We start from the raw sequence: 23845 nt of genomic DNA on the forward strand, positions 1-23845 counted from the left end.
CCTAATGAGGTAGATGAACCTAGAGCCTGTTATACAGAGTGAAATAAGTCAGAAAGACAGAGACAAATATTGTATATTAATACATGCATATGGAATCTAGAAAGATGATACTGATGAACCTATTTGCAGGGCAGCAATAACACTGCTTTTAAAGACTGGAACCAAAACAAGTCAGAGGGAAAAAAATGAGCCTCTGAAAAATAGAAGATAGCAGTTATTACTTACACATTGTTTTTGAACTCCTAAGAGAAAAATGACAGGTCACTGGCTATCATCCTCGAGAACTTGTCCCAGGAGATAAATCCTTGTTCTCCAAGCCAGAATGAGATGAATTCTCTGTTCTATAGCCAAGAGATACTATCATTGTTTTAGGCTAGTTTGCAAAGCCCAGGGATAGCATGGCAAACCACTCCCAATATTCTTGCCTGAAGAATCCCATGTACAGAGGAGTCTGGCAGGCTACAGTCCATGGGGTCACAAAGAGTTAGACATGACTGAAGCGACTTAGCATGCACGCATCCTTCAAGGATCATACATTAGGGTACTTGAGTTCCTTGTGAGTTGGTAAAATTCTAGGCTCTTAGGGTACAAAGAAGAGGCAGGCTGAGCTTAGTTAACAAGATCCAGGTAAAACCTCCAACCAACTGCCTGGAATATATACATTTTGGAAAATTGACAGAAAATGCTCCCTAGCAAGAGTGCTAAGTGGAATGGGCTTCTGGGGGAACATTCTAAATAGGAACAGGATCCCCAAGCAGAATTTCCAAAGGAAAGAAAATGAATAATCAGCTTTCTTCTTCCTTTCACATCTGCCTTTCTCCTTATTCAACAACCAGCAAAGGAGCTGTGTTGTTACAAGATGCACACCAGGGAATGGAGTAGCAGCTGGTGTGCAGGCAGCTGAACGCCTGGGCAAGCCCTGGCCCCGGGAAACAAACGCCTCCCAGGTTTAAGGTGGAGCAACAGGGGAAATGAAGCTGGTTCACTTAGGAAGAGGCGCCTAGACTGTGGGGAGGGCCCCCAGACCTCCAGAGCAAATGAAGCCTCACTAAGGCATTTCACAGAAGGAAAACCAACAAAAGTTCATAAAAATGAACTTCCCTTTTTAAAGAGAGACTGGTATTTAAAATTGTGTTTATAAGAATAGAATCCATAATGGCCCAGAGGAAAGTGGTGGATGGGGCAACGGGGTAGGAGGGGAGTGGCAGTGAAATCACGATATGCTAAACAAACATCTTTCAAAGAGAGAAGACTTGGGTCAAATTCACACTAAGCTCTAATTTACTGTACTCAGCAAAGTCTTCTGCCCTCTTCCTAATAGATTTAGCAGATGATCCTGGTTATTTCTTGGGGTTCCCAAGTGGCTCAGTGGTAAAGAAGCTGCCTGCCAAAGCAGGAGACCTGTTTGATCCCTGGGTCAGGAAGATCCCCTGGAGAAGGAAATGGCAACCCACTCCAGAATTCTTGCCTGGAAAATCCCATGGACAGAGGAGCCTGGCGAGCTGCAGTCCACAGGGTCACAAAGGAGTTGGCCACGATTTAGCAACTAAACAACAACCTGGTTATTTCTTTACACTTATTAGTATTTCACAGACGAAACAAGCTCATACAGAATGGTACTAATCCCCAGTGAAATAGAAGCACTTAAAAAATTTTCATGTCATGGTTGGGATTTTGCCAGTATGGAAGGAATCCATTCTCAAAATATACAAAACTAGGAGAAAAAAAGTCATTCCATGATTGTTACTGAATCAAGTCTGACTGCTTGCCACTGAAAAAATCAATATGAGACAGGGAGATGTTGGGAGAGGGAAAAGGTTTCTTTAATCAGAATGCTGGCAATCTGGGGAGATGGTGGACTCAGTGCTCCCCCTATAATCACCTCCAAAGATTCTGTTTGGCCATGGAAGTTTTAATGGGAAGAAGAGAGTTAAACTCAGTTAGTCACTGAGATGGGGAGTCAGAGTCGTGTCCGTCCCCCACTGCGTGGAGGCTCATCAGCTTCTTGTAATTGTCCTTTAGATGTTATCTCATTTATACAGTTTTGTCACACAGTTTCTTCATGAAATTACAGGAGGGGAAGCTAGGAAAGAGATCTGGTCATCTGTTATTTATTCTTCCTATCAACTTCTTTGATCTACAGAAAGAGCCGACAAGTTAGGCAAGCTATTGTGTGACTAAAAGATTTGCAATGTGTGCTTAGGCCAGAGTTGATCAGAGTATGGGGGTGCCTGGCTTAAAAGTTCATCACAATAGAGCTTTGCTGAAGTGACAAGAAAGGGGGCTTCCTCATGAGGGCAGTTTCCTGTAAAGAGCTGCCTATGTGATGAAATTACATAATTGATATCTTGATGGATTTGCTTTCTAGAAGCCTGTGAAATTGTTACATGGCAATTTACACCCCTACTTCTATGTCTATTACTACCATTGACTGAAGTATGGCAGAGCAGTGAGGGGGTGCAGGTGGGCAAGAGCCTTGGATGACTCCTGAGATCTTCCTCCTAGAATTGCCAGTGTCCCCAAAACTCTCCCATTTCAGAGGGCACAGACTCTTGACCCATCTCCCCCTTCGCATCATATCTGAGATTCTTCAACTATAAGAATCTAATAAATGTAATCCTGAGGATGCATTAAAAATTCAGTGAGCGTTTTTTTTTAGAAAGAATGAATGAACAGCTGTTTAGTGTAACACACTGGGCTGGGCCCAGTGGACATGTGCAGGGGGAGTGTAGACACATCTATTCTCACACAATAGAAGCCGCAACAATAACTCAGGGGACTGTGGAAGCAAATGCCGAAGAGGGCAGGCTCTGTAGTATCAGATGCAGTAGATCTGGCTTCTGTAGATGCCTTGTTTTCTAGTTTCCTAGCACATTCATTGCTCATCCCAGGGGTGAACTGCAGGAATTTCATTTGGAAAAATAATCAGAGAAAGCAAGAGGCTACCAAGGGTGCTCTATCCTGAAATGTTCAGGCTTAGATTGTTTTTTCACCCAAGAGAGGGTGAAGCTTGGTAGAAGGCTCTGGCTTTTTTGTTCATTTGTCTTTGGTTTCACTTTTTTAATCAGAGAATAATTGCTTTACAGTGTTGTGTTAGTTTCTGCTGTTCAGCAGCATGAATCAGCTCTAAGCATACAAATGTCCCCTCCCACGTGAGCCTCCCTCCCTCCCGCCCCTGATCCCATCTCTCTAGGTCATCACAGACCGCCAAGCTGAGCGCCCTGTGCTATACTGCTATCTATTTTAGCTCCCTGCGCCATGTATTAGCTATCTACTCTATACATGGTAGAGAAGGTGGGACAGATTAAAGTCATGTATTCAAACTGCATCCTTTGTGTTTCACACTGCTCCCCTCATGTCACTGGCATTTTGGGCTGGATGACTAAACCGAAGAAGAGTGTTCGGACAGCATAGTGTTTCTTCATCCTTACACTGTAGGTGTGTGTTTTCCGGCAAGATCTGCTTATGTCAGTATGGATTCTGTAGTGGGTTGTAGGTTCTTTTTCCAGGATTCCAGATCTGTCACCCACTAGTGCTGTGACCTTGGGTGGGCTGCTTGACCACTGAGGGTCTCAGCATTTTCACCTGTAAAAGAGGTTAAGAAAATCCATATGCCTGCTTCAGCAAGCTACTTTAAAGACCCAGTGAGAATACCTGAAGGCAATGAGGGATGGAAGATACTGCTGTGACCTGCCTCTGAGTTATAACTGAATTCACAAAGAGCCGAGTGCCTGGAATCCAGAGGGGTGAGCACTTAGTTGTGTGAATCACACATTTAATTGTCCACAGGGCAGCCTCTTCCTCCGCTTCCCCGTGGGGAGCTTTTCTGTGGTCAACATTCCTGTGGTCCCAGAGGCTGAAGTGGGGCTGGGCAGGGATTAGCGAGGGCCATGTGTGCACTTTTATAATAGAAATAGAGCAACAAATGCCCCCTCAGGCGGAGTAGCAAGAGGAACGGTCTGCACCTGACCCTGGGTTTTTATCCTGTTTCCTTTTATTTTTCCCCGAAGAAATGGATTAGACCTTGTGTGGAATCGTGAATGCCCACACACCTACTTCATGACAGGACGGCAGAGCAATCTGTTTTCAAAGGCCAAATCTGTTTTGCTTTTTTTTTTTTTTTCCTACCCTCTGCTCTGTGGTTTTTCTCTCCTCTCTTCATCCCAGTGAGGGTTTTTTTTTCCCTTCATCATTTTGAGTCAGCAGCCTGCCAGTAACAAAGGTACCCAGCTGTTCTCTGAGTTCTAATCTCTAAACAACTTTTAATAGGTCCTGCCTGCCTTCCACGCTGTGGGCTGCCACAATAACACACCAGATTGCAGGGATTTTAGGAGGGCTCTGAGGATTATGGCCAAGTATGGTTTTGCCCAGTAGATTTAGGAATAGAATCTCTAATATATCCCTATAATATTTTGTTTTCCTTTGATAGATAGGTGTGAACAGTTTGCTATGATGCAGACTTGAGAGGGAGCTGGCAGGGCTCTCCCGACTGTACCCATGAAACCTTGGACGAACAATAATCGTAGCTGACACCCACACAGCAGATTATAATTATCTCAAGTAATCCCACCCCAACAAGAATGCTGTGTCGCAGATACTTCATTGTCCCCATTGCATAGAAGAGGAAACGGAGCTCTGCAGAGGTTAAGTAACTAAAGTCACATAGCGAGGACATGGCAGACCCCAGGTTCCAAGGAAGGCAATCTGACTCCATCAAAATCCATTTGCTTCTGCTGAAGTGTGGGTAGAAGCACAGACCAATTTCCTAATTCATGCAAAACACAGAAAGTAAAACATGGTGCGATGGTCCCATTTTATTTAGTGCGTGTCTCCAATACCCAGGACAAGCCCACCACTGAAATCACACCTGTATACAATCCCAGTCTCCAGGAAAAGTTCATTGGTTCTTGTTTTTGTTTTCCATTTTAAAGACTCATTAGCCAAGAAGGAGCTTGACTATGTGGAAAACTTGACCTAGCACTATAAAGCTTCACTAAACTAGATTCTTTAATTACTATCATAGAATCAAACATTAGATTAAAAAAAAAAATATATATATATATATATATGGAAGGGATTGTATGAATTAAATCATTGTTCTCAAAAAGACACCTCTTTCTCTCTCCTTCCTCCTTACTCTCAAGTGCACTGTGGCCCTGGGAAGTTCAGCTTGTCAAAAATGCACACGTAGATACAGGATTCAGAATGTCTACGTTATCAGGACAGGGTGGCCAAAGTTTAGCTTTGTACCAACTAGAAAATAATGTTTGCTAAGCAAAATGATATGGTAAACACACTTGCAATGGACTATTTAAGCTAGTCAAGAGAATAAATTGTTTCCAAGCTCACACTCACATGGAAATGATTGAAATACTAATTATAAGCTATTCTTACCTTTTCATTAAAGCCTGTTCCCTGAGGACCTCTGTTAGGTACAACTTTATTAAGTCACCATTCCTGACTATTTAGAATAGCATCTCTTCCTTAGGAAAACAAACTATCTTAATTCAGATTTTTCTTTGGTTCAGATAGACATCTGGCCCTCCTACCCCTAAACCTGATAAATATTTCACCAAGAAATAATTATTGAGTGCATCCTACATGTCAGGCCCTGTGGTAGGCCCTGGCTATCCAAGGGTGGATAAGATTTGATTTCTGTTTCGAAAAGGTCCATATAGCTTTAATTTTGTTCTTCTCAAGAGTTCAGAAGCTTTCCATTCATGAATATTTAAGACCATGTGGGCAGCAATGATGTGGGGAGAGAGGATTAAAGAATCACCAGATGATACCTCATTTCCTTTGAACAATATGATCCCAGATTCACCTCTGCTTGTGGACCAGATAGATTTGTCAACTGCCACGTGTTAGTATTTGTTGGTGTTTAGTCTCTCAGTCATGTCCAGCTCTTTGCAACCCCATGGACTGCAGCACTCCAGACTTCCCTGTTCTTCACCGTCTCCCAGAGTTTGCTCAAACTCATATCCATTGAGTCAGTGATGCCATCCCACTGTCTCATCCTCTGTTGCCCCCTTCTCCTCCTTCCTTCAATCTTTCCCAGGATCAGGGTCTTTTCCAAGGAGTCAGCTCTTTGCATCAGGTGGCCAGAGTATTGCTTCAGCTTCAGCATCAGTCCTTCCAATGAATATTCAGGGTTGATTTCCTTTAGGATTCCCTGGTTTCATCTCCTTGCTGTCCAAATGTTAGTATTATTATATATTAAGAAGTTGAATTTGAATTTCCATCATTGATATTGCAATGTAATACGAGGTAGAAGGACCCAGTAGTTCCTAACAGAACTTGATTTTGAAAGACAGCAACGTCTCTTCTGTTCAATATCTTTAGAGATTGATGGATCCTGTGACCGTTTTCCAACTCACTGAATCCATAACCACTGAAGCCCCAAACTTAGTTTTCTAGTATCCATTCTAAATTGAAATCTTTTTCAGTGGATAAAGTCCAGTTACATGCACTATTGAATAGAATGCATTACTGACTTCTATCCTTTTGGTTATTTGGTCTGGGATCTATCTTGGGTTCTTCGTTCTTCCCCCAGTGCTTATCAGGTCTCCCTCATTATATATTCAGCATCCAGCCTCTTCTTACCTTGACCTCCACATGCTGGTGCAAGCCTTGTCATCTCTCATCAGCTTCATTCTGATAATCTTCTGAAGCTCCCTGTTTCTGTGCTTGCCACCTTAGAATCTCTTGTGATCCTTTAAAATTATAAGGCCTGCCAAACTCTGCAATGGTTTTTCATCCATCACAGATCACATGGCCTAAGGAGACCTTCATGATTTGGCTCATTTCACTCCCCTATCTCCCTCTATCTAGTTCTCACCACCCCCTAAGTTGCTTGCATGCTCAGTCTTTCCAACTCTTGCGACCCTATGGACTGTAGCCCACCAGGCTACTCTGTCCATGGGATTTTCCAGGCAGGAGTACTGGAGTGGGTTGCCATTTTGCTGCCCTCTGCTATTTCTCAAACAGGCCAGACATGTCTCCATCATGGGCACCTGCTCTGCCCTCTGTCAGGAATACTCTTCCTCTGAATACACCATAGTTGCTGCCTCACTGCCATCATGTCTTTGCTCAAATGTCATTTCATACAAGGCCCTTAGCCTCCATCTCAAATTGCCACCTCCCCATCTGACACTGCCTTTCCTTTTTCCCTGCTTGATTTTTACCGTGAAACTTTTCTATGCATCTTAATCACTTTGATTTCCCCTGACATGGGCACCAGAATGGAAGCACAGTGAAGGCCAGGATTTTTCCTGTTGTTCACTTCAGTATTCCCTGCCACGAGAAGAGTGCCTAGCACATCAGTATGCACTTAATAGCAGCCTATGTAACTAACTAATCTGTGAATGAGTAGCATCATTACCAAACCTTAGTTGAGGCCCTACCTGTACCTAAAGATGTATATCAGAGTCTGCAGGTACAAAGGAAGCGTGTATAGTTTGCCAACAAAGGAATGCTATAGTCCATTGCTTTGATTTGTTTCCACACTTGTAAAAGGACATGAATTTATAATGTTTTGGAAATAGAACTAAATGGCTTCATTGTGTCATTTTGAATCCTTGTCTGCCTTTTACAGATTGTCTGTTTCTTCCATCAATAATGGACCAGTCCTCATCACTTTTTGCTCTTACCAGCACCACCTTCTCAAACTACATCCTGGCCTGTTGTTCATAATGTATAGTAGCGTCAGAACATGTTAGAATTTGCCCTCAAATACTACTAATTAGTTTCAGAGAAAAATCTGAGTGACTTGCTCCTTGAGACTGAAGCGATGGTACATTTCTGCTGGGTCACTGTGATACCAACACTTTGCACACTTAATATATGCTGTTAGATACTTAATGCACATCGGCTACTCAGTGCTTTATTTATATTGTGTTTCCAACCCATTTTACCTATTTGCGATTGCCTGATATTCGGCTCATAAGGGAGGGGAGTTTTTCTGGGCCAGTTGTTTTTTGTTTCTTTTTTTTTTATCTTGGGTGAAGTCGTAAGATTTTTCTATTTCTCAGAAGTTTTGTAAGACTTTTTCTAAATTAGTTCCTTAAATAACAGTGTGTCTGTTGGTTTATGGTGTTATACTTACTAGTCACTATGTAAATATCAAGTCTATTAATTAAAATTCCACATTATTTGATAAAAGGAAATTAAGATAAAGTAAATATGCACTTTCTATAATGTATAACTAAAGAGCTTCTTGATGAGAGTGAAAGAGCTAGCTTAAAACTTAACATTCAAAAAACTAAGGTCATGGCATCTGGTCCCATCACTTCACAGCAAATGGATGGGGAAAAAGTGAAAACGGTGACAGATTTTATTTTCTTGGGCTCCAAAATCACTGTAGATGGTGACTGCAGCCAAGAAGTTAAAAGACACTTGCTCGTTGGAAAGAAAGCTATGGCAAACCTAGACAGCATGTTAAAAAACAGAGACATCACATTGCCAACAAAGGTCTGCATAGTCAAAGCCATGGCTTTTCCATAGTCATGTATGGATATGAGAGTTGGACCATAAAGAAGACTGAGTGCTGAAAAATTGATGTTTTCAAACTGTGGTGTTGGAGAAGACTCTTGAGAGTCCTTTGGACAGCAAGGAGATGAAACCAGTCAATCCTAAAGGAAATCAACCCTGATTATTTATTGCAAGGACTGACACTGATGCTGAAACTCCAATACTTTGGCCACGTGATCCAAAGAGCCGACTCATTGCAAAAGACTCTGATGCTGGGAAAGATTGGGGGCAGAAGGAGAAGGTGACAACAGAGGATGAGATGGTTGGCTGGCATCACTGACTCAATGGACGTGAGTTTGAGCAAACTCGGGGACATAGTGAAGGACAGGGAAACCGGGGATGCTGCCGTCAATGGGGTCGCAAAGAGTTGTACAGCACTTAGTGACTGATGATACTTCCAAATCTCAGAAGCAGCCTCACCCAAGGAAGACCATTTTCTCATGTCTGTCTCTGTGTTGAACATGAATCATTCAAGGCCAAGTTCATACCTACCACTAGTACTACTACTGCTACTACTAAGTCGCTTCAGTCGTGTCCGACTCTGTGCGACCCCACAGACAGCAGCCCACCAGGCTCCCCCGTCCCTGGGATTCTCCGGGCAAGAACACTGGAGTGGGCTGGCATTTCCTTCTCCAATGCATGAAAGTGAAAAGTGAAAGTGAAGTCGCTCAGTCATGTCCGACTCTTCGCGACCCCATGGACTGCAGCCTACCAGGCTCCTCCGTCCATGGGATTTTCCAGGCAAGAGTACTGGAGTGGGTGCCATTGCCTTCTCCGACCACTAGTGCTACTTCCCCATAATTTCTGGCCGTACCTGCAGCTTCAGTGATAGCCAGATATGGCCTGAAGTATAAGGAAGATTTTAATAGGTCAGAATACTGTCTCCTTAGAGATCAGCTTTACTTCTGTCTTCTGCTCCGTGGTGGCCTTGAATCATCCTCTCTGATTTCTGGGATTCCAGATTCATTTTCTTACACTCATCACTGGAAATCTGTCCTTCTCTTCAAAAGGAACCTTGCTTCTTCTCTAGTGGCTGCGGAACTATTGTGCCTTTATGCTTTGCTCTCTGGCTTACACCCTTGATCCATCTAACACGAAATGCTAAGTCACATAATTGCACATTAATAATTAATAATAATAAATGCCTTTTTATTCTATTTGACAGAGACTCTAAGATCTTCCTACATATTAGTGTATTTAATCTTCACAGTACCCCCATGAAAGTTATCTTTAATGTTTAAAATAGCTAGTAGCTCCCATCAGCTAGTGATGAAATTAATGCAGAACATATATAGACTTGCATATGTGGGTATGTGTCTGTGGGCAGGGGGAAGGTTTATTTGAACCACAGGGGGAGAAAGTTTTCATTTTAAGTAGGAAAATAACCATTCAGAGAAGTTTATAAAATAATTATAATCAAAATAATAATCTGCTATTTCTTAATTATTATAAGCTTTGACTATGCTTTTCAAATTTATCTTTTATTCTTGCCTGTCTCAGGTCACTTTCCCTATCTCCTAATACCATTTCCTTCATCTTATTTCTGACTCTTCTCTGTGTTACAGATGTGGTTCCTTTCATAGCGCCTCCTGGTGCTGGCACTCTGTGTGCTAAATTTCTCTACCTTCCTCTCAGTTTCAAAGCACTCTTCACCATTTCTATCGCCATAGATCCACAAGCCTTGCATCTTTCTGCTCTTTGTCTTTTGAATAGCTCTGAGGAGTACCCTGCCTGTGTTTAATTTACACCTTAGTGATTCTCAATGTGTTGGCCATGGATCAAAGGCAGAATAACAGTGGGGATGCTTGTTAAGATTCAGATTCCTGGGTCCCAACCTCAAGAAATGATGACTTGGTGGGTCTCACCTTGCAATCTTGCAGTAGTCTAGTGATAGTAATACATAATAAAATTTGAAAATCACTGTTCTAGATTTTTAAATTGTTTTACCATTTGCACCAAGATTCTTTAAGAAGCCGTGTTTTTTGGACATTTTATATTGTGAAACAAAATAAGAATTAAGCAGCTGTCTTCAGAGGGATAATGGCACAATGCTGGAGTTCTCTCCATAGTGGACCTTTTACATACTCACTCTCATCTAGGCCTAACAGTCCTATTTCTGAAAGCTTTTGTGAGCCTTCCTAGTAAGCATCTAGTAAGTACTTCTCTGTGAAGTATTTGATGGTTGCCTTGGGGCCTGATGCACCAAGATTCCATTGTCCCCATAGGCTCAGAAGAGGTAAATTTTGGATTACAAATAAGTGCTGAGTGTGTATCTGTATTGCACCCATGCATAGAAATATACATGTATAGATATTTCTTATATTGATAATGCACTGGTAAAGTCTTCAGTGGGTACTTGTATATACATTGGTATATGGTAAGTATAATATATAGACTAATTCAACCCCTACTTCTAGCCTTTTATATTTTAAATGTGCCTAGTATCCTATCAACCACCATGATATAACTCTGTTGCTATGATAGGTAGAGAAGCTTAGATAGTTGAGGCAGCAGAAGATGAAGATGGATGAAGTCTAGAGTTTATATGGCTGTGTTGTACTTACCTAAATGAAGGTCTACATTAAACTTCCACCAAAGCCTTCCAGCTTCATTCATATGCAAGTTCTTTGGCATGTTTCCTCTGAGCCAAAACTCAGCAAAAATAATCGTTCTTAATATTCTCATTCGCATAAGTATCCTTAATCATTCTCAAGGGTGTCTATGCCAGAAGATCGACTATAGCATGAGTAATAAAATTGTTTGGAGAGAAGCGAGACAAACACTATTTTCTTTTTTCTGTTAATTTTTTATTTATTTGTTTAGCTGTGTCAGGTCTTCACTGCCATGCAGGCTCCTTCCTTGGGGTGCATGGACTCTTTAGTCGTAGCACGCAGGCTCAGCAGTGGTGACTTAGGCCCTGCACACACGGGTCGCAGTGGTTCCAGCACACGGGCTCTCTAGCTGTGGCACACAGGCTCCAGAGCACGCGGCTCAGTAGCTGCGGCGCGGGCTTAGTTCTTCCACAACATGTGGAATCTTAGTTCCCCGACCAGGGATCACACCCGCGTCCTCTACCCTGTAAGGCAGATTCCCAACCACTGGATCACCAGGGAAGTCCTTATTTTCTTTTTTCTGAATTCTGGGTGCTTAGCAATTTCTAACACCTAGGCACTCAATAACTATTAAGTGGATGGTTTAAAAAAAAACAAAAAACACTTCATTGGTGAATAATTTTATCACTTTTAAATTTGATTCCCTCACTAACTGGACGCTACCCACCCTTGCTGTATAGCTTTTGGTGCCTACCCTAGACATAACGGTGTTCTGTGTTGGCTATGTGGTGGCCACTGTTTATAGTAGCTAAATTCTTAATTCGAGAGGATCACTCTCAATTCCTGTCTCCTGGAAACTGTTCAAGGGCAGGGCCAGGATGTTAGCTGCCATCTACTAAAGAGGTGCTATGTGTTTGGTGCTAAGGTTTTCATACACATTCTTCACGTTTAGCCCTGGTGGATACCTTGTGGAATGGAATTTACTTTGGAGGAACGGACTCAAAAAGACTAAATAACTCCGCCAAGCTCACAAGACACAGAAAGCGGTGGAATGTGGGTTGTCTGACTCCATCTGTGGTACCAGGCTGCCTCTCACCTTATTCCCTGTGTCCCATTCATGCTTGATTCCCCAGAATGTCTCAGTTCCCTGCACATAATAAATTATTTTTCTGTGATTATATGTATCTCAAACTGGCACCAGCATATTCTATATTCTGGCAGCCCACATAATGTTAGGCATCATTTGGACTACTAAAGTGGGTTTGATCCCTGGGTTGGGGAGATCCCCTGGAGAAGGGAAAGACTACCCACTCCAGTATTCTGGCCTGGAGAATTCCATGGACTTGTATAATCCATGGGGTCACAAAGAGCTGGACACAACTGAGCGACTTTCACTTTCACTTTTCTGTTCACTATAGCATGGTAGGTAAGATCATGAACTTTGATCACCAAATGTCTGGATTTGAATCCTGGAGTCACCACATGTAAGACCTTGGACTCATGACTTAACTTCTCTGTGCCTCAATTTTCTTATATATAAAATGGGGGTGCTTGTTACAAGGATTAAATAAACTGATACGTATATAGTGATTAAAAGAGATCTGGGTTAGAGTAACACAGGTTAAGTGCCTTCTAGGAGTGTTGTGTTCTACAGAAGGAAAAGGCTGGTGTTCAGCGACCTTTCTGTTCAGTAATGTTTTATGATGCAACAAATAATTGGTAGGGTCAAGTGTACATTAGTTAGACAAGGCTAGCATGGTGCTTGCTTCCACGAAGCTGATAGCCTGTCAAGAATGATAGGCAATACGGTAAATGCTATGGGAAGTCTTGTGTTGAATTGGGGCAGATTGGCAGGAAGTCTAGATAGTGAAAAACCTTGAATCCTGATCTCTCCAGCAAGATTTTAGATCAAGGCAGGAATGATCATGATAGCCTCTGATGCACTCAATACTGGCAGTAAAGTCAATGAGGGATTCAAAGGCCAGGCAGCGGGGCCAAGAAAATGATTAGGATATGGTTATAATAGGCTGAGGGCTTCCCAGGTGACTTAGTGGTATAGAATTCACCTGCCAATGCAGGAGACTTGGGTTCAGTCCATGGGTTGGGAAGATCCCCTAGAGGAGGAAATGGCAACCCACTCCAGTATTCTTGCCTGGAGAATCCCATGGACAGAGGAGTCTAGCAGGCTACAGTCCACGGGGTCTCAAAGAGTCAGACACAACTGAGCACGCATAGGCAGCAGTGTAATAGTCCAAAGGTCAGATTATACTGTCCCCATGTAGAAGGGGAGGAAGAGAGCTGTGAAGGGGATCCTGCAAAGGAAGAAGCAAAAGGATTAACTGATTTAGGAACAAAATATAAGGGACTGCTTCAGGACCTCCAGCTGGTTAGTTGCAGAGATGGATCCAGAATGCACATCTCCTCACTCAGGGTTTCCCATGGTAAGGATGCACTTGTGGAAAAAATGAAGTGTTAGTTGCTCTGTTGCTGCTGCTAAGTCATCTTCAGTCATGTCCGACTTTGTGTGACCCCATAGACAGCAGCCCACCAGGCTCCCCCATCCCTGGGATTCTCCAGGCAAGAACACTGGAGTGGGTTGTCATTTCCTTCTCCAATGCATGAAAGTGAAAAGTGAAAGTGAAGTCGCTCAGTCGTGTCCAACTGTTAACGACCCCATGGACTGCAGCCTACCAGGCTCCCCCGTCCCTGGGATTTTCCAGGCAAGAGTACTGGAGTGGGGTGCCATTGCCTTCTCCAGTTAGTTGCTCAGTCATGTCCAAATCTTTGTGACCAAGTGGACTGTAGCCCACCAGGTTCTTCTGTCCATGGATTTTCTCCAGGCAAGAATACTGGAGTGGGTTGCCATTCCCTTCTCCAGGGAATCTTCCTGACCCAGGGATCAAACCCAAATCTCCCACATTGCATGCAGATTCTTTGCCATCTGAGCTATCAGGGAAGCCCACATTTGTGGAAGGGCTTCCCTATACTGTGTGGTTCTCAAAGGGCTGTTCCAGCACCATCCAGGAACTCATTAGAAATGCAAAGTCTTGGGTCCCACCCCCATGCATCAGAACTAGTAGGGGCCAGGCAATCTGTGCCTTAACCAGCTGCCCAGGTAATCCTGATGTCCTAAAAGTTTGAGAACCACTGCCCTTATTCATCTGGGTCGTAAAGATCTTTTTTGTACAGTTCTTCTGTGTATTCTTGCCACCTCTTCTTAATATCTTCTGCTTCTGTTAGGTCCATACCATGTCTGTCCTTTATTGAGCCCATCTTTACATGAAATGTTCTCTTGGTATCTCTCATTTTCTTGAAGAGATCTCTAGTCTTTCCCATTCTGTTGTTTTCCTCTATTTCTTTGCATTGATCGCTGAGAAAGGCTTTCTTATCTCTCCTTGCTATTCTTGGAACTCTGCATTCAGATGTTTGTATCTTTCCTTTTCTCCTTTGTTTTTCGCTTTCCGTCTTATCACAGCTATTTGTAAGGCCTCCTCAGACAGCCATTTTGCTTTTTTGCATTTCTTTTTCTTGGGGATGGTCTTGATTCCTGTCTCCTGTACAATGTCACGAGCCTCCATCCATAGTTCATCAGGCACTCTATCAGATCTAGTCCCTTAAATCTATTTCTCACTTCCACTGTATAGTCATAGGGACGACAGAGGATGAGATGGTTGGATAGCATCATTGACTCCATGGACATGGGTTTGGGTGGACTCCGGGAGTTGGTGATGGACAGGGAGGCCTGGCGTGCTGCAGTCCATGGGGTCACAAAGAGTCGGACACGACTGAGCGACTGAACTGAATTGAACTGCCCTTATTCATTTATTCCTACAGCAACTATTTTATCAAAGATTATACCCTCAGAGGCTACATCTGTGAATCAGAGTCCAGGTGCCCTTGGAGTTGACAGTCCTTAAGGACACCCCTCAAAATTTCAAATAATCAAACAATTACAGGGGTTTCCCGGGTGACTCAGCCATAAAGAATCTGCCTGCAACGCAGGAGACGATCCCTGGGTTGGGAAGATCCCCTGGAGAAGGAAATGGCAACTGACTTTAGTATTCTTGCCTGGAGAATCCCTTGGACAGAGGAGCCTGGCGGGCTACAGTCCATAGGGTTGCAGAGAGTCCGGCAAGACTTAGTGACCAAACAACAAGGACACCCCCAAAATTTCAAATAATCAGACAATTACAGGAGCAGAATTGTGCATGGGCGCATTTAACAGGAGGACTTAAACTTGCCAGAGTAAATAGGAATTTTTCCTTACGATGAAATTTTGCAGAGAGAGCAAGAGTTTTTTGGATTAAAGCCTGCAGTTATAGACAAAGTGAAAGAAGGCCTGAGTAGCTGCAGCATAGTTACGAAGGGCAGGGGGAAGCTTGCTGAGGACGAAGCATAAGCAGAGACCTGAACATGCAGGCATGTTGGCCTTGGGACGAAGCCCTGCGAAATGGAAAACCCTGAGAGAGGAGGAGCTTGATGAGATTTGCGCTTTTAAAAGACCACTCCGGCTCTCCTTGTGTGCTGCTAAGTCTGCTAAGTCACTTCAGTCGTGTCCGACTCTGTGCGACCCCATAGACAGCAGCCCACCAGGCTCCCCTGTCCCTGGGATTCTCCAGGCAAGAACAGTGGAGTGGGTTGCTATTTCCTTCTCCACTCTCCTTGTGTAGCTTATACTTAATACCATTGTAATCTTCACAGGTATAAATTCAGCCATCCTGAGCAGTTCCCCTGAAACCCATAGGAGTCTCCAATTTGTCCAGCCTTCTGCCTTCTGCGTGAGAAGCCCAGCCCTGATGCTTCCCTTCAAATCTGTGTACTTTCTGACCCTAAAATTCTCCCAACTAGTTCAAAAGCAGCCATTAAGTTAGAGTTTTCAACTGGCCTCCAGCCATGAAACCACCAAGAGTTTCAATTTAATTTTCCTTTCATGCCCATTCACACCTTGACTCCTTTTGAGAAAAACCAACTATTAATACTGATAATAAACTCATTTTATGCTTTGGAAGGGAAGAAAATGCTCAACTGAACTCACCATTAAATACATTCCTCTCCTGATGGAGCCTACATTTAAGTCAGGCTCCTATTAGTTGAGAAAAGAGTGTCCACTGAGGTATGAAATGTTTATTGTAGCTGGTTCCTGCAAGCGCTGCCAAGAGAAAGATAGTATTTTCAATGACCAAAAGCCGCAATGCACAGGACATGAATTATGTATGCCTGTCTCTTTAAAACAAATCAGCATAAATTATCCCATAGGGCAGACTGCAGGAATTGAGGGCCCCTGAGAGATATATGTTGTCTTGGTCTTGGTGTCAGAAACCTTAGGATGAGAGAGTAGTGACTGAATGAGATTCCAAATCACAACCTTATGATATTTAAGGCAGGGTGGGGTGGTTAGGAATGAGCAGCGCCCTGCATTTCTGAGCATCATCTGTCAAGGAACGAGTAATCAACATGTCATTATTATTCTCATCAGCCCAAAGCATGAGAGTAAATTGAGTGAAAAAAATCTTCACATTATGTGAAATGATTACTGCCTTGGAGCCATCATAAACAATGATCTTGCCCTAGTGCTAGGCAGCAAAACAAATGAGGGCTGCCCACTGCTGGTGCAGTACCACATTCATTATTAGATTTTATACCACCAACCCCAGCCCTCTTGCAAGGGCCTGATTTAATGATTAGGGCTGGGAGAGTATTGCTCAACCCCCCTGTTAGGTGCAACCTTTGACTCCAGTTTGGGGACATTGGCTGCCTCGCACAAGCCTTCTCTCTTCCACTCAAGTTTATATTCACCACTTGGCTCCCCAGAACAATGAAGTCCATAAAAGCGCTATGACTGTGGAACATGGGTACACACTTGTTGCTTTCAAATGTTAGCTAGTCAACCAGGCTCCAGACAGGCAAGAAGCAACAGGAGACACAATAAAAATGAAGGCATTGTCAGAGGCTCTGACCTTCCCAGGGAGCAAGGCTAGAAATTGGTGAAGCGTGTGCAGAGGCTCTGTGCTGGTGGTCTAGTTCTATCAAATCTTCATCAGGGTGGAGAGATTCTGAGGGTAGGTCTGGATGTACCCAGCAAACCAGGCTGGGAAGGGCCACTAGACACTTTTGTAGGATGGCTATAATTGGCAAGTTCTTGCTGTCAGTCCACAGGGCACCTCTGTACAAGTTAAATGCCATCCTTTCTTGCCTCCTAGGATGGATGTTCTTGTGTAGAGTGCACAGTTCACAACTGTAGACAGTAGTGCTTAAAACACTTCAATGTTTAAAATCATGTAGTTTTGCTCATAAGGTATTACTGGTGCCGGTATACCCGGCAATCTTGATTCCAGCTTGAGCTTCATGCTGCCTGGCATTTTGCATGATGTATTCTGCATATAAATTAAATAACCGGGCTGACAATGTACAGCCTTGATGTACTCTTTTCCCAATTTGGAACCAGTCCATTGTTCCATGTCTGGTTCTTATTGTTGCTTCTTGACCTGCATACAGGTTTCTCAGGTGGCAGGTAAGGTGGTCTGGTATTCTCATCTCTTGAAGAATTTTCCAGTTTGTTGTGATCCACACAGTCAAAGGTTTTAGGGTAGTCAATAAAGCAGACGTAGATGTTTTTCTGGAATCCTTTTGCTTTTTCTATGATCCAGCAGATGTTGGCAATTTGATCTCTGGTTCCTCCACTTTTTCTGAAGCCAAGTTCTTGGTTCACAAACTGTTGAAGCCTAACTTGAAAGATTTTGAGCATTACCTTGCTAGCATGTGAAATGAGTGCTGTTGTGCGGTAGTTTGAACATTCATTGGCATTGCCCTTCTTTGGGATTAGAATGAAAACTGACTTTTTCCAATCTTGTGACCACTTATGAGTTTTTCAATTTACTGCCATATTGAGTGCGGCACTTTAACAGCATCATCGCTTAGGATTTGAAATTGCTCAGCTGGAATTTAGTAGACTGGACACAGCCAAAGAAATAATCAATGCACTTAAAGATTTGATTGGACTTAAAGATTTGAAGTCCATAATAATGTAAGTTTTTACAAAATGTTTATTATGTTTGTATTGTTAGAGAAAACTAATTTATGGAAGAAAACTTAGAAAGTATAGACAAGCAAAAAATAGATAAATTAGAAACCTGTCATAACTCTACCACATCAATATAAACACTGTTTTTTTTTTGTTTTTTTTTTTTTTTACTTTTTAAGCACTGTTGCTGGGATTTCTTTGGCATTCAGATTAATTATGTCTGATTATATTATTTGTCACTCATAATATTCTTTGTCATTGCCTTCAGTTTGTTTAATAGATGAGTTTTGTATTTCACCAAAAAGAGGAGAAAGACCAAATCAAGGTTCTGTTTTTCCTCTGTTTCCTCCCATAGTTCTTTTTTTAAATTAATTTATTTGTTTTAATTGGAGGCTAATTACTTTACAATATTGTAGTGGTTTTTGCCATACATTCACATGAATCAGCCACGGGTGTACATGTGTTCCCCATCCTGAACCCCCCTCCCACCTCCCTCCCCACCCCATTCCTCAGGGTCATCCCACTGCACCGCCCTGAGCACCCTGTCTCATGCATGGAACCTGGTCTGGCGATCTCTTTCACATATGGTAATATACATGTTTCAAGGCTATTCTCTCACATCATCCCACCCTCGCCTCTCATAGTCCTTTACCCTGTGCTCCCTAGCCATACTGAGCTTTGGTTTGCTCATCCATTGCTAGATAATGGAAAAAGTAATTTCCCTGGGTTTCATAAGATGGAGACTGATATTTTTCAATAGAACTACTGCCTCTGATTGGAAATGTCATGTTTATCAGATACACATCACGTTCTTTCTGTTCCCAGATAACACGTCTAAGAATTAAACCTTTCTTTCAGAGCATCAGAGCAGCCTAGGGGATGAGAGTGTTCACATCTCACATTGGACCTCAAATAATCTGGTGTAAATATTGCTCAATAGTGGGAACTTCATCAGAAATCTTGAAGGTAATGGCAAGCTTTTTCTCACCATGCTGCCTAAGCCCCGACCATTGGTTCTACTGGCAGGTTTTAATATACTTTTAGATCCCATTTGTAACCTAAAGCAGTAACCCTAAGCTTATTATTCATAGATGTTAGCAGGAATGCTAAGAAAACAGGAAATTGGAATGAGGAAATGAAGGTCATTGGTCACAAAATTAAGTTCAAATGTTACTTCCCTGAGAAAGCCTTCTCTGAACTTCAGAAAAAAATATATTCCCCTGAAATATCCCTGATGTCTTTTGGCGGAGGTAGTGGAGGGGTTCTTTTCTTTTCCCTTGAAAATGGCTAGCACAATTTCTACTTAAATACTTGTGTGGTTATTTGGCTTATTCTATTGTGATTATTGGACTTCTTCAGAGTCCAGTTCGCTCACCATTGAATCCCAAACACTCAGTTTGTGCTCTGTAGTTGGATCCAATATATATTTGTTAAGGGAAGTAATGAATGAATGAAAACTAAAAGATCAAGATTTCTTCACATCTCCTCTCTCATCCTAGCATATTTTGGGAAGTTGGGCTCATCATCTAAATGACAGCTCCTCTTGAAAATAGAAAAGGTACTAAAACAGCTCCAGTTTTGTGATTATTGCCGTGAAATTGCATATTATTTGTGAAAATGCCTAATCTGACTTCCTCGGTTGATTAAAAGCAAAGCTACTCTACTCTGCCCTCTCACGGTCATGATCTCTGGTGGCAAAAAAATTGTTTAGTACAAAATTTTCAATACATTATTGCCTCACTTGTCCTACATACTTTTATAATTTAAAATTTAAATAATTCTCCATTAAAAATTGTGGACTCCAAGTGTACACATAGTTCTATGAATAGTAACACACGCAACAAATACAACCACCATCACAGACAAAAGTATGTCATGGGGATTTTTCAGTCAGACTTTCTCAACACATACAATTACCATGTGATCCAACAATCCAATGTCTAAGAATTTATTATGGGCTTCCCTGGTGGCACAGATGGTAAAGAATCTGCCTACAATGCAGTAGACCCAGGTTCGATCCAGAGAAATGAAAATTTATGTTCACATAAAAACTAGTACTCAAATGTTTGTAGAAGCATCATTCATAACCATCAGAAACTTTAAAAAGTAAAATATTACCATAAAGTAAATGTTACCTATGTTATATTCTACTTCTTTTCTATCCCAGCATAAAACTAGAATATTCACTAGAATGTTAGTTAGAAGTGACTTTATCATTTATCATTCTCCCAGCTTTTGCTAACAGTAGGATGGTTAGGAGTGCCATTAAAATGATGTAATTCAAGGCACTTGAGTGCAGTTAGATAATGTTCTGATATTCTTCTGTGCTCCACTCTGGGTGCCTGAACATGTATGAAGGGGACTAGCGGATCAGTGGCAGAAATTCTCAAAGCACTAAGTGGCACTTGTATCAAGAGACTATTATGCAATTATAATTAAAAACCATTCGTCATTGGAATTTTTGTCACTTTTTCCCTCTTTCATGAGTGTTCTTTATTTTCTTCTAGCTCAATAGACTAATTCTAAAGAATAATTTAATTTTTCAAATGCTCAGGGACACCAACTGTGTTCATGTGCTTTTACAAATGATTTAATAAAGACTTTAGATTAATTTGCTATAATTTCTGGGTGGCAACTACATCCTACATGGAGGTGGTGTGTTGAGGTCCTTTAGTGGACCAGAACTTGGTGGTCCAGAGTCAACGATAAGAAAGTAAAGGAGAGAAAGAGGCTGATATTCCTTGGTTTACACAGAAAGCCAATAAAGCCCCTGCACAGGGCTTGCTCTGTTCACAAAGGCCTCATGCGCCCTCTCGATGGGGTGAAGGCGCACAGCACCTTCCCAAGAGGGTCTTAGAAACCCGGGCAGGAAAGTGAACTCAGAGAGCCTCTGCGCTCCAGGGGATCAGCCTGAAAAAGAGAGAGAGAAAGACAGACAGACACGGGGACCAGAGCTCTGATGGAGCAAAGGTGTTTTAATCAACATGGTGTGGGCATATATACTGTCTTACAAAGTAGTTATTCTCAGCAAAGATAAAGATTAAAATTCCAGACTTACAAAACATAGGTAATCCATATTAAAGAGAGAGATTTGTAAACAATCACTTTTACCGTATGTTTCACAAGAAGGAAGAGGGTACTTATCACCATATAGAAATGCTAATGAAGGAAATGCCTGGATTCCCCAGTCCCGGGAGAGGCTTGCCTCTCCTCTTACTTCCTGAATATTCAGGAATTAATAAGGAGCAGAGAATTCCTGACAGATCCAAAACAGCACACAGGAAGCCTCCTGTTAAATGCTTCCTGCCAGTGGTGAGGAAGTCACACGTTCTAGAAATGATGACTAACGTGGGCTTGCAAGAGGTCAAGGCATGAAATCTTCACTGCAGAAATAGCAGGGCAGAATACCAGTGTGTGTGCCTCTTCACCTTAGCAGTGTAGCTAGTTTCAGTTCCTCCTGGGAATTGAAAAAAGAATTGAAAAGTAAAGAAGGGCAATGAATATCCCGGTCTTTAGCTGGAAATTTTCTTGAGTGTGTGTGCTAAGTTGCTTTAGTTGTGTCTGAGCTAAGTTACTTGAATCGTGTCTGACTCTTTGAGACCCTAAGGGCTGTAGCCCACCAGGCTCCTCTGTCCATGGGATTCTGTAGGCAAGAATACTGCAGTGGGTTGTCATACCCTCCTTCAGGGGATCTTCCCAACCCAGGGATAGAACCCACATCTCTTTTGTCTTCTGCATTGGCAGGTAGGTTCTTGAGTGCTTGAGGATGTGCAGGCCAACTCAAGAATAAGCTGCATGAGAAGGCTCTAGAAGCTTCATCTGCATTTGAACCAGGAAACTGAGTTTTTCTCTGCTTTTTACATTGCACTTCCATGTCAGATTTTACTCAAAACGTTTTGCTGAGTTGCTGACTCAGTACAGTTACAGCTCAGACAAACTACCTCCCTAAAAGTCATGTATGCTTGACTTTTTAAAATATTAGAACAATTTGGTCATTGTTGAATATACATACATTTAAGTGAACAACTCGGTGTTTTTAGAATATTCATAGAGCTGCCCGGTCATCACCACAATCAATTTTAAAACATTTATCACCCCCATGGGACTTCCCAGGTGGTGCTAGTGGTTAAGAACCTGCCTGCCAATGCCAGAGATGTAGGAGTTGTGGGTTTGAGACCTGGGACAGGAAGATGCCCTGGAGAAGGAAATGACAACCTACTATTCATGCTTAGAGAATCCCATGGACAGAGAAGCCTGGCGATCTATGTTCCATAGGGTCACAAAGAGCCTGATACGACTGAAGCAACTTAGCATTTCACCCCCCAAGGAAACCCAGTACACTTTGGCTCTCATCCTCCTATTTATTCCCCTCATGCCTCAGCCCCCTTTCAGCCAAAACTCACTTTCTTCCACTGGTAGACATCTTATATACATGGAATACGTGATCTTTTGTGATTAATTTATGTCACATTCACAAGGTTTATCCATGTTGTAACATAGATCAAATTTTTATCTATCTTTATCACCAAAAATAATTTTTATATAGATATATTTTTTTCATGCATCAGTTGATGGGTATTTGGGTTTCTGCTTTTCTACTTTCAGTACAGTTCAGTCGCTCAGTCATGTCCGACTCTTTCCAACCCCATGAACCGCAGCATGCCAGGCCTCCCTGTCCATCACCAACTCCCAGGGTCTACCCAAACCCATGTCCATTGTGTCAGTGATGCCATCCAACCATCTCATCCTCTGTCATCCCCTTCTCCTCCTGCCCTCAATCCCTCCCAGCATCAGGGTCTTTTCCAATGAGTCAACTCTTCGCATGAGGTGGCCAAAATATTGGAGTTTCAGCTGCAACATCAGTCTTTCCAATGAACACCCAGGACTGATCTCCTTTAGGATGGACTGATTAGATCTCCTTGTAGTCCAAGGAACTCTCAAGAGTCTTCTGCAACACCACAGTTCAAAAGCATCAATTCTTCAGCACTCAGCTTTCTTCACAATCCAACTCTCACATCCATACATGACCACTGGAAAAACCATAGCCTTGACTATATGGACCTTTATTGGCAAAGTAATGTCTCTGCTTTTTAATATGGTGTCTAGGCTGGTCATAACTTTCCTCCAAAGGAGTAAGCATCTTTTAATTTCATGGTTGCAATACCATCTGCAGTGATTTTGGAGCCCAAAAAAAATAAAGTCTGACACTGTTTCCACTGTTTCCCCATCTATTTCCCATGAAGTGATGGGACCAGATGCCATAATCTTAGTTTTCTGAATGTTGAGCTTTAAGCCAACTTTTTCACTCTCCTCTTGCACGTTCATCAAGAGGCTTTGTAGTTCCTCTTCACTTTCTGCCATAAGGGTGGTGTCATCTGCATATCTGAGGTTATTGATATTTGTCCTGGCAATCTTGATTTCAGCTTGTGCTTCTTCCAGCCCAGTGTTTCCCATGATGTACTCTGCATATAAATTAAATAAACAGGGTGACAATATACAGCCTTGAAGTACTCCTTTTCCTCTTTGGAACCAGTCTATTGTTCCATGTCCCATCACTTCATGGCAAATAGATGGGGAAACAGTGGAAACAGTGGCTCAGTCATGTCTGGTCTGACTCTGCAACCCCATGAACTGTAGCCCACCAGACTCCTCTGTACATGGGATTTCTCAGGCAAGAATACTGGAGTGGGTTGCCATTTTCTTCTCCAGGGAGGTTACATTATATACTAGACATATTATTTGT

At 42.3% G+C, this 23845-nt stretch overlaps 1 protein-coding gene across 6 annotated transcripts in view; it reads left to right on the top strand.

The window, feature by feature from the left end:
* Positions 1–23845, top strand: part of LINGO2 (leucine rich repeat and Ig domain containing 2) — a 1154206-nt gene that overhangs the window by 1065672 nt on the left and 64689 nt on the right. The gene's annotated exons all lie outside the window — the stretch shown is intronic.

The sequence above is a fragment of the Bubalus bubalis genome, chromosome 3 (assembly GCF_019923935.1).
Source record: "Bubalus bubalis isolate 160015118507 breed Murrah chromosome 3, NDDB_SH_1, whole genome shotgun sequence".
NCBI lineage: Eukaryota > Metazoa > Chordata > Mammalia > Artiodactyla > Bovidae > Bubalus > Bubalus bubalis.